A 13924-nucleotide genomic window follows, 5' to 3' on the forward strand; every position below is an offset into this window, starting at 1 on the left:
TGGGATGCTGGCTTGGGAGGCAGCGGCTTTACTCACTATGCTAAGGCAGCTTTTGGTAACAAATTCTCAGGGAAATTTTTCTATCTTGTTCTCCTTACTCAGGCTCAAAATCAACATAGGCAAGATTTCTCTCTCTAAAATGTATTTGAAAGACAGAGTGAGAGCATGAGATAGAGAGACAGAGAGAGATCTTCCATCTGCTGTTTCACTCCCCAAATGCCTAAGGTTGCCTGGCTGGGCTAGGTCAAAGCCAGGAGCTAGGAACTCCATTTGGGTCTCCTAAATGAGTGGCAGGGACCCAAGAGTCATCATCTGCTGCCCCCAGGTTGTGCATTACCAGGAAGCTGAGCCGGAAGTGGACGCAGGACTCAATCCCAGGCACTCTGCTATGGGATAAGGGTGTCCCAATCAGGGGTTTAACACGCTGTACCACATGCTCACCCCAAGACAGGCAAGATATCTTGCTGTCCACTTTGGAGTCGTAAGTTTATTTCTGCTTGGGATCTTTGGGGAATCTTCTAGTAAAATCTACTAAGTAGGCTCTGTGCAGTCCTCAAAGTAGAAGGTCAAGGTCCCCAGAGTTCTGCAGAAATCTTATGGCTAAGCCATCTTTGGTGCTCATTCTACTTTTTAGACTTTTTGCTTTCATTTCATGTTGGTTTTCAGTAACTGCCTGGTAGCATGCCAGTCAGCCAGATATTTGAAATCCTTTTTCAATGTATACAATTCAGTCTAGTTGTAACCCCAAGGGGCTGTTTACCAAACATCTTGCAGCCTTTTGTATGCTCACCAAACTGTGTCACTTTCCTCCTGGGTGCACATACCTCTGGAAATTTGGCCTGCACCCCTTCTTTGAGAGGCAGCACAGCACCTTTTGTTCTCTGGAGGTGACACGCACAAGGATGCTGAACTGAGACTGGCGATAGTGGATAGGGTTACTTTCTCACTTGTGCACCCCTGAGCTCTGCTTCTTCAATGAACAGCTCACACGCTCTGCACAGTGAGGTGCTAGCCAGAGATGCCTTTCCCATTTCTAAAGAAATGTCACACATGTAGTGTAGTGGGAACACTGTTAAATTGTTGAAGTAATGCCAAGGAAAGGTGTGTGCGGCCAGAGTGATGTGCAGCACTCACCATCACAGGTTTAATTCAAGTGCAAGTCTACAGCAGTGGGGACAAAACAGCCAAAGACAGCAGAAGACTTCAGGCTACAGAGTCCCTTAGGCATTGCAAACAGCAGCCAGCGGAGAGTTCCTAAGCCCCATACAGCCTTGGTGGGACAAGATGATTGACTGCTTACCAAAGCTGTGTCACTTAGGTTCCAAACCATAGTTCCTAGCTTCTCTCATATGGAAGTGTGGTTTTGGCCAACACAGGTAGACAGAACCCAAGAAAGCCTCCCACATCACTGATGAGCTACAGCTGAAGGCCAGGTGCACTTGCCTCTGCTGCTCTCCCACAGTGGCAGTGTGCACCACCTCTTCCATCTGCTCAGTGCCTCTGCTTAGCCACACCAGCAGGGAATGTTGAGATGAAAATGTCCAGAGCATAGGAGTACTGCAGCACACAGAATGCAACCTGTGTCTTATTTTAAGTGTGGCGACTTACTCCATGCTTTTTGCCCTTGCTTCTTGCTATGTGTTTAAAGTTGATACAATAAACAGCGTAATTTAAAAAACTCACCAAAGGCTGAATGTTATCGCTCAGAGGGTTAAGCTGTGGCCACTTGGGATGCCCACTCCCATATCACAGTGCCTGGCTTGAGTCCTGACTAGCCCTTTCACCCTTCTAGTTCAGCTCCAGCTTCACATCAATGCACCTAGAAGGCAAGATGAGGGCCTAAGGGCATGGTTTCCTGACAGCCATGTGGGAGACCAGTGACTCTCAGCCTTTCAAATAAAATAAAAACGGAAGTCCCGACTCCTGACTTCAGCCTGGTCCAGCCTTGGCTGTTGTGTTCATCTGGGGAGGGAACCAGTCTCTTTCTGGTCCTATCTCTCTCCCTTTCAAATATAAACAAACAAACAAATCTTTAAAAAAACAAAAAGGGAAAAGCTACCTTCACAAAAGAGGGATCTGAGGGAATAACGTTTTGGCACAGTGGGTTAAAGCACTGCTTGCAACGCCATTCTGGTTTGACTCCCAGCTACTCTGCTTCTGATCCAGCTTCCTGCTAGTGTGCCTGGGAAAACAATGGAAGACGGCCTGAGTACTTGGGTTCCTGCCATCAATGTAGGAGACCCGGATAGAGTTCCTGGCTCCTGGCTTTGGCTTGGTCCAATCCTGGCTGTTAGGGCTGTTTGGGGAATGAACCAGCAGATGGAAGATCTCTCTTTCTCTCTGTGTCTCTCTTTCTGTAACTCTGCCTGTCAAATAAATAAACACATTTTTAAAAGCAAAAAGGAGGGGCTGGCACTGTGGAATAGCAGGTAAAGCTATACTTTACCAAGACTCAGCTGCTCCACTTCTGATCCAGCTCTCCGCTATGGCCTGGGAAAGCAGTGGAAGACGGCCCAAGTGCTTGGGCCCCAGCACCCACCTGGGAGACTCCAAAGAAGCTCCTGGCTCCTGGCTTCATATTGGCCCAGCTCCAGCTGTTGCAGCTATTTGGGGAGCAAACCAGCAGATCAAAGAGCTCTCTCTCTCTCTGCCTCTGCCTCTCTGTAACTCTGCCTTTCAAATAAATAAAGAAATATATATAAATATAATTTTTTTGACAGGCAGAGTGGACAGTGAGAGAGACAGGGAGAAAGGTCTTCCTTTTTCCGTTGGTTCACCCCCCAATGGCCACCGCGGCTGGCGCACTGCGGCCGGCACACCGCGCTGATCCGAAGCCAGGAGCCAGGTGCTTCTCCTGGTCTCCCATGCAGGTGCAGGGCCCAAGGACTTGGGCCATCCTCCACTACACTCCCAGGCCACTGCAGAGAGCTGGACAGGAAGAGGAGCAACTGGGACTAGAACTTGGTGTGCCGGGGCCGCAGGCGGAGGATTAGCCTATTGAGCCGCGGCGCTGGCCTAATGTGGCAATCACATTAACTAAGTGGTGAAACTCGGTATCTCTTAACTGTGGCACCAGCTGCCCCATGTGCTTCCTGAAGTGACACAATGGGCGGACACAAGGCCATCTGCGTGTATCTGTGAAAGTGTTTCACCCGAGACTAGTCAGAGCAGTCCAGCACATCCAGATTGTGGGGCATTCTATACAATAACTTGCTTATAATCTTCAAAAGTATTAATACCATGAAAAACCAAAACATGCAAAGGACTTTGCCAAATTAAAGGAGATTAGAAAGACATGGACTTTAATTAAATACCAGGTTGGAGAAATAAATGATTTTTAAAGGGCATTTGAAGAAAAATGTTAATATTTTGAATATACAGTTAATAATACTACAATATTAATATTAAATTAACATTACAAATGTTATGAGTTAATAAATGAGTCTACGTGAACGATATTTGAATACTCTTTGTACTATTTTTTTTCCAACTTCTTGGAGGTTTGACATTTTTGAAAATAAAAGCTTTGGAAAAATTTTCTAACAATCTTTAGGGCTTCTGAATTGTGCCTAGGAATTTACACTGAAGGTAAAGGCAACGAATTACACTACAAAAGGTCTGTGGGCAACCACCAAGTTACATGTTTATGTTAATTTCTTTTTAAACTCATGTCATTTTTGTAGGAGTGATATAAGTCAATAAACATTTTTAAAAATCAGGGGCAGGTATTTGGCAGAGTGGTTAAGTTGCCGCTTGAGATGCCCACATCCCATATCAGAGTGCTAGGTTTGATTCCCCTCTCCTCCACTTCCCATCCAGCTTCCTGCTAATGTGCACCCTGGGAGATGGTGGTTCAAGTACTTGGGTCATTGCCACCCTCTTGGGAGACCCAGATGGAGTTCTAGGCTCCCGGCTTCAGCCTGGATCAGCTCTGGCTGTTTCAGTCATTTGGGAAGTGAGCCAGAAGGTAGATCTCTGCTTTCTGATCCCTGATTCTTTGAAATAAAGGAAGGAAGGAAGGAAGGAAGGAAGGAAGGAAGGAAGGAAGGAAGGAAGGAAGGAAGGAAGGAAGGAAGGAAGAAGGGAGGGAGGGAGGGAGGGAGGGATATTGATTAAATATTTATAGTGAGTGAAAAAGAAATCCCCAAAGATGATATAGTGGCAGAATGGAGATGGATATTCCCGTGCTGACACTCCTTGCCTCTGTGAAGAAGGGAAAAATGCCACAGGCTTGCCATGCTCTGAAATCAAATAACCTACTTCTCAGCCTTGCAGAGGGCTGGCTCTGAAAATAATTTCTAAATAATTCTTAAATGCTAGAGATAGTCACACAATAAAAGGAAAAGAATGCTTTAAAACACTATTCTATTGAGTCAAGCTTTAGAATATGTTTGGGATTTATAAGAGGATTTGAGGATTTAATAAAAGTGATTTAAAAACAAGAGAACAAGAGGCTTTTTGATATGAATTTAAGAAGAGTTCAGGAACAGTTAGGAAAGACTCACTTTCAAGTAACCTAATTAATAGGATGGATTTGTGGGTGTAAATTAATTGCTAAAGTGGAGAAATAGTCTGAAAAATAAGATGATTTTATGTAAGCCATGTTCTTAGAGAGTAACAGACCTTAGCATTTCCCTCCCAGTCTTTCAAAACTGTTCTCACGCCTTTTCTATTTGCTGTTTTTCAGCATTCCCATCTCATCTGCTCTGTTTTCTCTAATTGCCGTGGAAAGGGAGGTAGATAGTGGGAGGAGTTGAGGTCTGATAGCCCCAGCAGGTTCACTGTTGGAAACTCCAGACCATACATGGTTTGATGGCCATGGAACCCCCTCCCCTGCCGTGGGACAGCTGAGCCCCAGCCTGCATAATTCTCTGTGCACTGTCCAAACTCCCTTCCTTTTCTATGCATTATCAGGCCTGCCTTCCATGCACTCACAAGCCCCTCCGCTCCTCTCCTGTGTGGTGGAAACCCCCCATTGCCCAGTGTTGCTAGCTGGGAATATCCAATATGGTTGCAGGATGTGGCCCTTCACCCACCACCACCATGACCACAAGTTTATTATAATATCATGATAAAATTACAAGGGGGCATTCCCACTTCCATCATGCACCTGACACTATGAGATACTATGACACTTTTGATATTTCTAAAAGCTGGAATAGAAATGGGTGGTGCTCAAGCTCTACCCCAAACCCTACTTCTTTTGAGTATTCAGTTGGGCACCCTCCTCGACATCAGCACCTGGTCTTTTTGTGCTTTGGTTGTTTGTTTGTTTGTTCTTTCTCTCTCTCTCTGGCCTGACTTAGTTCTTGAGTTTGCATTGTTGCTTTGTTCTAAGTGAATCCTGAATTCCTGGATCCCTTTATGCCTCCACCTTGAATTCTTTCATGTGTGGAAGGAAGAACCTGCACCTCACAGCCCACCATTCAATAGCTCAATGCAAATGTCTCTGAAGATCCCAGCCTTCAAAAGCACATTTTCAACTGTCTTGGGAACAGCCCTAAGGTGTACAATTGACATCTCAAACTCAGAACAAATTCATTGTTCCCCCTGCTGGCTTTTCTGTTCCTGTTCAGGTTCCTGGTGGGGGTGAGGGTGGGGAAGGGGGGAGGAGAAGGAGAGGGAGAGAGAGGGAGAGAGAGAGAGGGAGAGAGAGAGAGAGAGAGGTGTTCATATGCTGCTTCACTTCTCAAATGCCCAAACAACCAGGGCTGGGTTAGGTCGAATGCAAGAGACAGAAACTCACTTTGGGTCTCCCATGTGGGTGGCAGGGACTCCAGTAGTTTAGCCATCATCTACTGCCTCCCAGAGTGTGTATTAGCAGAAGTTGAAATAGCAGATCCAGGCATTCTGATATGGGATGTAGGCATCCCAAGCAAGCCTTTGTCTTTTCTTTTCTTTCTTTTGATTTATTTTACTTATTTAAAAGGCAGAGTTACAGAGAGAGAGAGGGATCTGCTGTTCACTCAGCACAACAGCCAGGGCTGGGCTCTGCCGAAGGCTGAAGCTAGGAGCCTGGAACTTCATCCTGGTCTCCCAAGCCAGGAGCCTGGAACTTCTGGGTCTCCCACATGGTGGCAAGATCCCAAATACTTGGGCCATCTTCTGCTTTCCCAGGAGCATTAGCAGGGAGCTGGATTGGAGGTGCAGCAGCCAGGACTTGAACCAGAGCTCATATGGAATGCCAGCTTCACAGGCAGTGGCTTAACCTGCTGTACAGCACCATGAGTCTTTTTTTTTTTTAAGGTCTATTTATTTGAAAAACAGAGTTATGGAGAGGTGGGGGGCTGGGAGGGAGGGAGGGAGAGAGAGAGAGAGAGAATATCTTCCATCTGCTGGTTCACTCTCCAAATGGCAGAAATGGCTGGAACTGGGCCAATCCAAAGCCAGGAGCCAGGATCTTCTTCCAGGTTTCCCACACCGGCAGAGGGGTCCAAGCACTTGAGCCATATTCAACTGCTTTCCCGGGCTACAGCAGAGAGCTGGATTGGAAGTGGAGCAGCTGGGACTCAAACCGGCACCCATGTGGGATGCCAGCACCATAGGCAGCAGCTTTACTTGCTATGCCACAGCACTGGCCTCCCAAATGAGTTTTAAGCACTGCACCAAATGCCTGAGCTTGTCTTTTTTATTTTAAATCCTGCTTTCTCCTCTGCCCTAACCTTTCCACAGTTCTGTGTGCTTTACTTTCACAGTCTTGCTCAGATCTACATCAACTTCTCTTTTCCCGTTCTCTAATTACCTCTAACCCGGGATTCCTCCAACAGGGCACTTGATCATTTTGGACAGGAAAACTATTTGTTATGGGGGTGGCTTGCATATTGCCAGAGCTTGGGATTTTTATTTATTTATTTTCATTTTATGTGCAAGGCGGGGTACTTAGTAGCATCCTTGGCCCCTACACACTAGGTAGTTTTACCTTGTCAGTTGTGAAAATCAAATTCATCTTTAGACATTGCTAAATGTCCCCTGAGGGGCAGTCACCCTAGCTGAGAACCACTTGTTCTAACTCAGGGGTGGGGAAATTTTTTCTGTCCATTGCCATTTGGATATTTATAACATCGTTGGTGGGCCATACAAAATGATCAGCTTTAAAATTACCCTGCTATAGATGTATTGAATTTCAAGTCCTGCCTGTTGTTGCCTTGGCAGGGCCAGATCAAGTGATTTCCTGGACCTTGTATGGCCTGCAGGCAGGCCTGATATCCCCCAGCCCTGCAACTTAAATGGTTGCTGTAGCCCTCTGTTAGGACTCTCTTCCTATCTAGAAGGGATCTTCTTGTTGAAAAATGTACTTATGAAAAAGCTATGCATGGGCTTCGAAATAAACCAATCTTAATTCAATTTTTCAACAAACTTCATTTAAAATTTGTATTTATTCATTTATTTATATTTGAAAAACAGAGAGATGGAGACAGAGACAGACACAGTCACAGTCACAGAGACAGAGAGATCTGCCATCTGCAGGTGCTTGCAACAGCCAAAGCTGAGCCAGCCCAAAGCCAGGAGCCCAGGACTCAGTTCAGGTCTCCCATATGGGTGACAGGGTCTCAGCTCCTTGAGCCATCACCTGCTGCCTCTCAGGTTGCACATTAGCAGGAATCTAGACCTGAAATGGAGTCAGGATGCAATCTCAGGCACTCTGATAGGGCACGCGGTGTCCCCAGCAGCAGCACCACAACTACCCCTCCTGCCAACAAACTTTTTGAAGTCCCTTTGTATTAATCCTACCACCAAATTCATTCCAGACATTCCACTGATCTACTTTTCTGAAGGTTTTGCTCAGCTCATACTGTTTCCTGCCCTCAAACTATGCAGAGTAATGCACACATTCCTCAGCTTAGTTTTTATGTCTTCTCATATGGCCCTAATCTACAGCTCAGGCATAGTTCCTACTATGACTCTTTCTTTTTTAAAGACTTTATTTATGTATTTGAGAGGTAGGGTTACAGATATAGAGGGAGGGAGAGACAGAGAGAGAGGTCTTCCATCCACTGATTCATTCCCCAAATGGTTGCAACAGCTTAAGCTGCGCTGATCCAAAGCCAGAAGCCAGGAGCTTCTTTTAGGTCTCCCACACAGGTATGGGGCCCAAGTACTTGGGCCATCTTCTACTGCTTTCCCAGGCCACAGCAGAGCTGGGTTGGAAGAGGAGCAGCAGGGACATGAACTGGTGCCCAAATGGGATGCTGGCACTGTAAGCAGAGGCTTAGCCCACTTATGTTACAGTACCAGTCCCAACAATGATTGTTTTTAATATTTATTTATTTGAAAGCCAAAGTTACAGAGAGGGAGAGAGAGAGAGACAAAGAGAGAGATCTTCCATCTGCTGGTTCACTGGCCTCAATGGCTAGGGATGGGCCAAGCTGAAGCCAGGAGACAAGAGCTTCATCTGGGACTACCATGTGGGTGCAGGGGCCCAAGTACTTGGGCCCTCTTCCACTGCCTTCCTAGGTGCACTAGCAGGGAGCTGGATTGGAAGTGGGGCAGCCAGGACTCAAACCAGTACCCATATGGGATGCTGGCACAGAAGGCAGCAACTTAACTCACTATGCCACAATGCCATCCCCTACTATATTCTATGTTCTAGCTTTGTGATCTCTGAAACTTTATTATATTTATTAATTCCTTCTCAACACACATTACTGAATGCCTATTAAGTGTCAGGTACTATATTGGACACTAAATTTATAAACAAGATATAGTCTAATTCTTCAAGGTTAGCATTTGAGTAGTGGATGATAAACAGTGGTCTGGCTATCAGTTGTTATGTCTTGCCAAGCATTCCTTTGTAATTCTAGCAATTGAAGAAGAGCCTCTCTTTATTCTGGGGGCCCTTTCTACAAGGTTCACATAGGGCTACCTTCCTGAACTCCTGTCTCTCCATCATGAAAGGGTCGAACACATAACCCAGGACTGATTAGTCAAGGATGTCATTTCTCTGTCTACAGAGGTGGCCATGTGAACCAAGCTGGGCCCATCAGGATGCAAACACTGAACTTTCCTGCTGCGTGTTGTTTGAACATGTCTTAGACATTTGATGACAATAGTCCTTGTCATATGCACAGAGAGCCTATCTTACGGATGGAGAAAGTATATCCTGATGGAATTTTTAAACTTTTGGTTTCATCATTCCTGAAGCAAATCCCCAAATTACTCCTAGAGTTATTAGTTAAGCATGAAATGCCTTTCTTAGTAACCCTGTCCTACTGAAAGGTTTCCCTTCTTAGTGAATGTCACCACTCTCCGCCCAGCTGGCAAACTAGAAACGGAGGAGTTAGCCTGAATACTTGTCACTCCCTCCCTACCATCTCCGAGACTTATCAACAAACTCTTATGCGTGAGTTCACCTATTAGCGATCCTCTTGTCTAAGATCTCGTCATGTATTTCCCGGGAGACTTTAATAGACTGATAACGACTTCATCCTCTCCAGTTCCTGTCCAATCTCTTTTCCCACCAAAGCCAGAGAAACATTTTCACAATGCAACGAAGACCCAATGTTTCGCTTCCCCTTTATTACTTTCTGTTGTTCCTATTTCTCTTCTGCATTGAGTACTGCCCTCCTCTTCGCTCTATGCTCCAGGCGGGTGGGCCTCTTGAATCTGTGTTTTTCTCTTCCAGCTTCCTCAGAAACAACAGGCCCTTTGCATATGCTAATTTCCCTGCCTGGAACACTCTACCCCACTTGCATTTTTCTAATTAACCAGTTTGTATCTTTTAGAATTCAGCTCATACTTCACTTCCTCATAGAAGCTTCCCTCTGTCAAAGCTTCTCTTTGCCTAGATAAATTCCAAATTCTTGCCCTAGCCTATGAGTTAATTGGGCTATGTTATGCATATAACTAACTGAAGAATGTTTAGTAGTCTGAGGGAGTAAATGGCTAATAGATGGGATGGAACATACTGTGAGGAATTGGGTGCTTACAAAAATACTGGAAGGGTTGGTCAGATTCTAGGCTGTGCCTCCAGGAAGGAGTTTGCTGTGATCTGGAGGAGGGACCTTTGGGAAGTGATTAAGTCATCAGGAATCCACCCTCATAAATGGGACTCGTGCCCTAATAAAAGGGGCACGGTGCAGGCTCAGTGTGGGTTAAGCCACTGCATCCCAATACTGGAGTGCCTGGTTCAAGTCTAGGCTATCCCACAATTCTGATCGGGCTTCCTGCTAATGTACCTGGGAGGCAACAGATGATGGCCCAAGTATTTGGATTCTGGCCACCCCTGTGGGAGACCCATCTGGAATTCCTGGCTCCTGGTTTCAGCCTTCAGTTTTATGTATAACATATCCTAATTAACATATCCCAGTTATTGTGATACTCTGCCTTTAAAATAAAAAATCTTTAAAAAAATAATAAAAGGGGCTCAAGTAAACCCCCTTGCCCCTTCCATCCCTCTGCCACGGGAGGACATAGTGTTTATCCCTGCTACTGTACAAGGACACAGCACAAGGTGCCTACATTATTGAAGCAAAGAAGAAGGCTTCACCAGACGTTGAACTGATAGAGCCTTGATCTTGGACTTCCCAGGCTGCGTAACTGTCAGCAATAAAGTTCTGATGTTTATAATTTACCAAACCTAGGGTATCGTGCTGTAGCAGCAGGAATGAACTATGACACAGTTCAGAACAATGCCACAGAAACGTCCCACCAGGAATCTACCACTGTTATGACGCTGGGGAGTTAAGAATCCACTTTCCTGGGGCCAGCACCATGGTATATCTGATAAAGCCACCACCTGCAGTGCCAGCATCCCATATGGGCACCTGTTCGAATCCTGGCTGCTCCACTTCCAATCCTGCTCTCTGCTATGGCCTGAGAAAGCAATAGAAGATGGCCCAAGTTCTGGGCTCCCTGTACCCAAGTGGGAGACCTGGAAGAAGCTCCAGTCTCCTGGCTTCGGAATGGCCCAGCTCTGGCCATTGTGGCCATTTGGGGAGTGAACCAGCAGATGGAAGATCTTTCTCTGCTTCTGTCTCTCTGTAATTTTGCCTTTCAAATAAACCTTAAAAAAAAAAAAAAAAAAAAAAAAAAAGAATCCACTTTCCCAACTGCTGACTCCAGGACCACCCTGCCTCAGTAACAATTTGGGGACTTGAGATCAGCTGATGTTTCCGGGGACATGCCACCTTGGCTCTGATATGGGGCTTCAGAAAGCTCTTTCAGAACTGTTGCTGTTAGAGCCTTATCATGGGTAGAATTGTGCCCCGCACTCCCAACATTCATTTGAAGGACTGGCCCCCAGTACCTCAGAGGTGACCTTATTTCGAATTGTTTTCAAAAATTATTTGAGAGGCAAATACACACACACACACACACACACACACACACACACACAACCTCATCTGCCAGTTCTCTCCCCAAATGCCCACAAGGTCTAGGGCTGGGTTGAGGTTGAAGCCAAAAACTGGGAACTCAGTCCTGGTCTCCCATGTGGGTGGCAGCAACTCAACCACTTGAGCCATCACTGCTGCCTCCCAGAATCGCTATCCTCATGAAGCTGGAATCATGAACCAGGGTGCTCCAATTTGGGATACAAGGCATCTCAACTAGCATTTTAAGGGCTGAGCCAAACACCCACCCCTTGGGCCTTATTTTGATGTAGGGTCTTCATAGAGGCAGTGAAGTTAAAATGAGGTTGTTAGAGTGAGCCTTAACCCAATCTGACTGGTATCCTTATAAGAAGGGGCTATTTGGGTACTGAGAAACATAGAGAAAAGATGATACAAAGAGATATGGGCAGATGCCAGGCTTCCACGAGCCAAGGAGAGGAGCCTGGAACAGATCTTTCCTCTAAGCCCTCAGAAGGAGCCAACACCACCAACACTTTGATTTTGGATTTACACCCTCCAGAACTGTGAACGATTCATTTCTCTTAATTGAGCTTCCTGGTTGGTGGTATTCTTATGGCTGGCCTAGCAAATGAACACAACCCCTTTATTGGTTTCACCAAACCAGATGCCTCTCATATCACCTTTGTGTTCACTCAACTCAGTTTCATGTTCAAATTTTCCATGCCTGGGTCTGACTGGTAAAACTTAAGCCACAACTAGAACCCCAGCTAACAAGGAGTTGGGAAATTAGGTCTTTAATGCTTCTAAATTTTTAAATACAGAATGGCATGCTAAGAGGAAGAGGAGGTAGAGGAAGAAGAAGAGAAGCAGCTGCTGAGCCATCTGGTCTACTGCACCTTCCACAGTCTACAAAGATCCACAAGAACTGGCCTTTCTTATTTCCTCGGGTTCTCTTCCTGCTGCTCACTCTGCCCCACCACACTTGCCTCCTCATCATTCCTTGAACTTGCCAAGGGCTTCAAGGGTTTCCCCCCTTGCTCTTTTCCTGGTCTAGAAAGCTTTTCCTGATACATTCTCTCAAATGAGGGTTTCTTCTCTCATTTCCTTCCAGGTATCTGATCAAATGTCAGCTTCTCAGTGACATCTTCTCAGACCTTCCTATCTAAAATAGCACGCACCTCCTCTGTCACCAGCTGTCCACTTCTCCTACTTAATTTTATTATTAGCCGTTGCCATCACCTGCTATATATTTGTTTACTGTCTCCATCCTACCACATCCTATTAGGATGTGAGTTCTGTGACATCTTCGTCTACTTAATTCATTGAATATGACCCCCAAGTCTATTATAGGCTCTGGAGGGGCTTTCTGATGTCCCAAAATCATAGCAAAGGTGGCACATTCCTGGGACCACCTGTTTCCTGAACGTGAGTCTCTAGACCACCAGGGAGGTAGAGGTGTCCTGGAGCTGGCAGTTGGGAAACTGATGCCTTAACTCTTCAGCATCTTTTTTGAGCTGGCTCTTGATACATACATTTGTTGAATGAATGAATTAATGGCTTTTCACATTTCTTTAGTAAACTTTTTAGCTCAGTGCACCTCTCCTTTGTAGTATTTCTCTGAGTTAAGATTTATAGCTGCCTCATGAGTTTTCAGGTGACACGAGAGGCATGCAGTTTATAAATGACTGTGCCCCTGGTAGAGTGTAAGCTTCAGAGGACAGAGGCTGTCTGTGATTTTGCCCACTTTTATACACCTCCCTACCTAACATAGTGTCTGGTGGAGAGTAGCCATTTAGATTGTAGGATGAATATCAGTTGAAATTGAACTTGTAGGTTTTTGTCCCACACAACTGAGAGTCCAGGCTGACAATGAGTGTCATAGAGATTCATAGGTATGATGAATCTAGGTCTGGTAAAGAGCAAAGGAGCAAATGGTCAAGTTGATGGAGGAGAAAGTGCAAAGGCCACGAAAGACTTCAAAGAGGAAGTCACGTCTGGCTGAAAGTTAAGTACAAATGTGGGAAAGGGCACAACAGGAAGAGGAATCCACGTAAGCTGAGGCAGAGCTCTAGGAAATCTCTGTCTTCTCTCTTCTCCTCCTTCTTTAATTCCACTTTCCCCATTCTTTGTGGCTCCCAGTGGGAAAAGTCCAAGGCTCAGATCAAATGTGGAAATTCACAAAGAGCGCCTCAAACAGGGCAAACAAGGGAGGGTTAGGAAACCAGAGCTGCAGGTATGCAGAACAGAAACCAGAAGCAGGTTGCAAAGTTAGAGGGGTGAGGGCAGATCCAAAGCCAGGAGAGCTAAAGAGTCCATAACAGAGCTAAAGGATAGAGAAAACACTGATGGTAGTCTACATAAAGAATCCTAAGAATCAATAAAAAAAATAGACAAAGCATAAGAGAGAGGAAGAAAATAATAGGAACAAGCATTTCACAGAATAAATACCAATGACCAAAATATATAGAAATATCCCCAATTATGAAGAATCAACAACATATAAATTTTAAAAATTAGGCAAGACTATTGGTCTTTCCAATTGGCAACAATGAAAATAAATACCACATATTGGCAATAGTATATGAAAAATGACCCTATTTGGGGGTGTGTAAATTTGGCAGATGTTTTCAAAT

General features: G+C 45.3%; 1 long non-coding RNA gene across 1 annotated transcript; it reads left to right on the plus strand.

The window, feature by feature from the left end:
- Nucleotides 1–2810: 2810 nt before the first annotated feature.
- Nucleotides 2811–12419, plus strand: LOC138848637 (uncharacterized). Its single transcript, XR_011386666.1, has 2 exons — nt 2811–3588; nt 12113–12419. It is a non-coding gene; the product is annotated as an uncharacterized lncRNA (long non-coding RNA).
- Nucleotides 12420–13924: the final 1505 nt, after the last annotated feature.

The sequence above is a fragment of the Oryctolagus cuniculus genome, chromosome 2 (assembly GCF_964237555.1).
Source record: "Oryctolagus cuniculus chromosome 2, mOryCun1.1, whole genome shotgun sequence".
NCBI lineage: Eukaryota > Metazoa > Chordata > Mammalia > Lagomorpha > Leporidae > Oryctolagus > Oryctolagus cuniculus.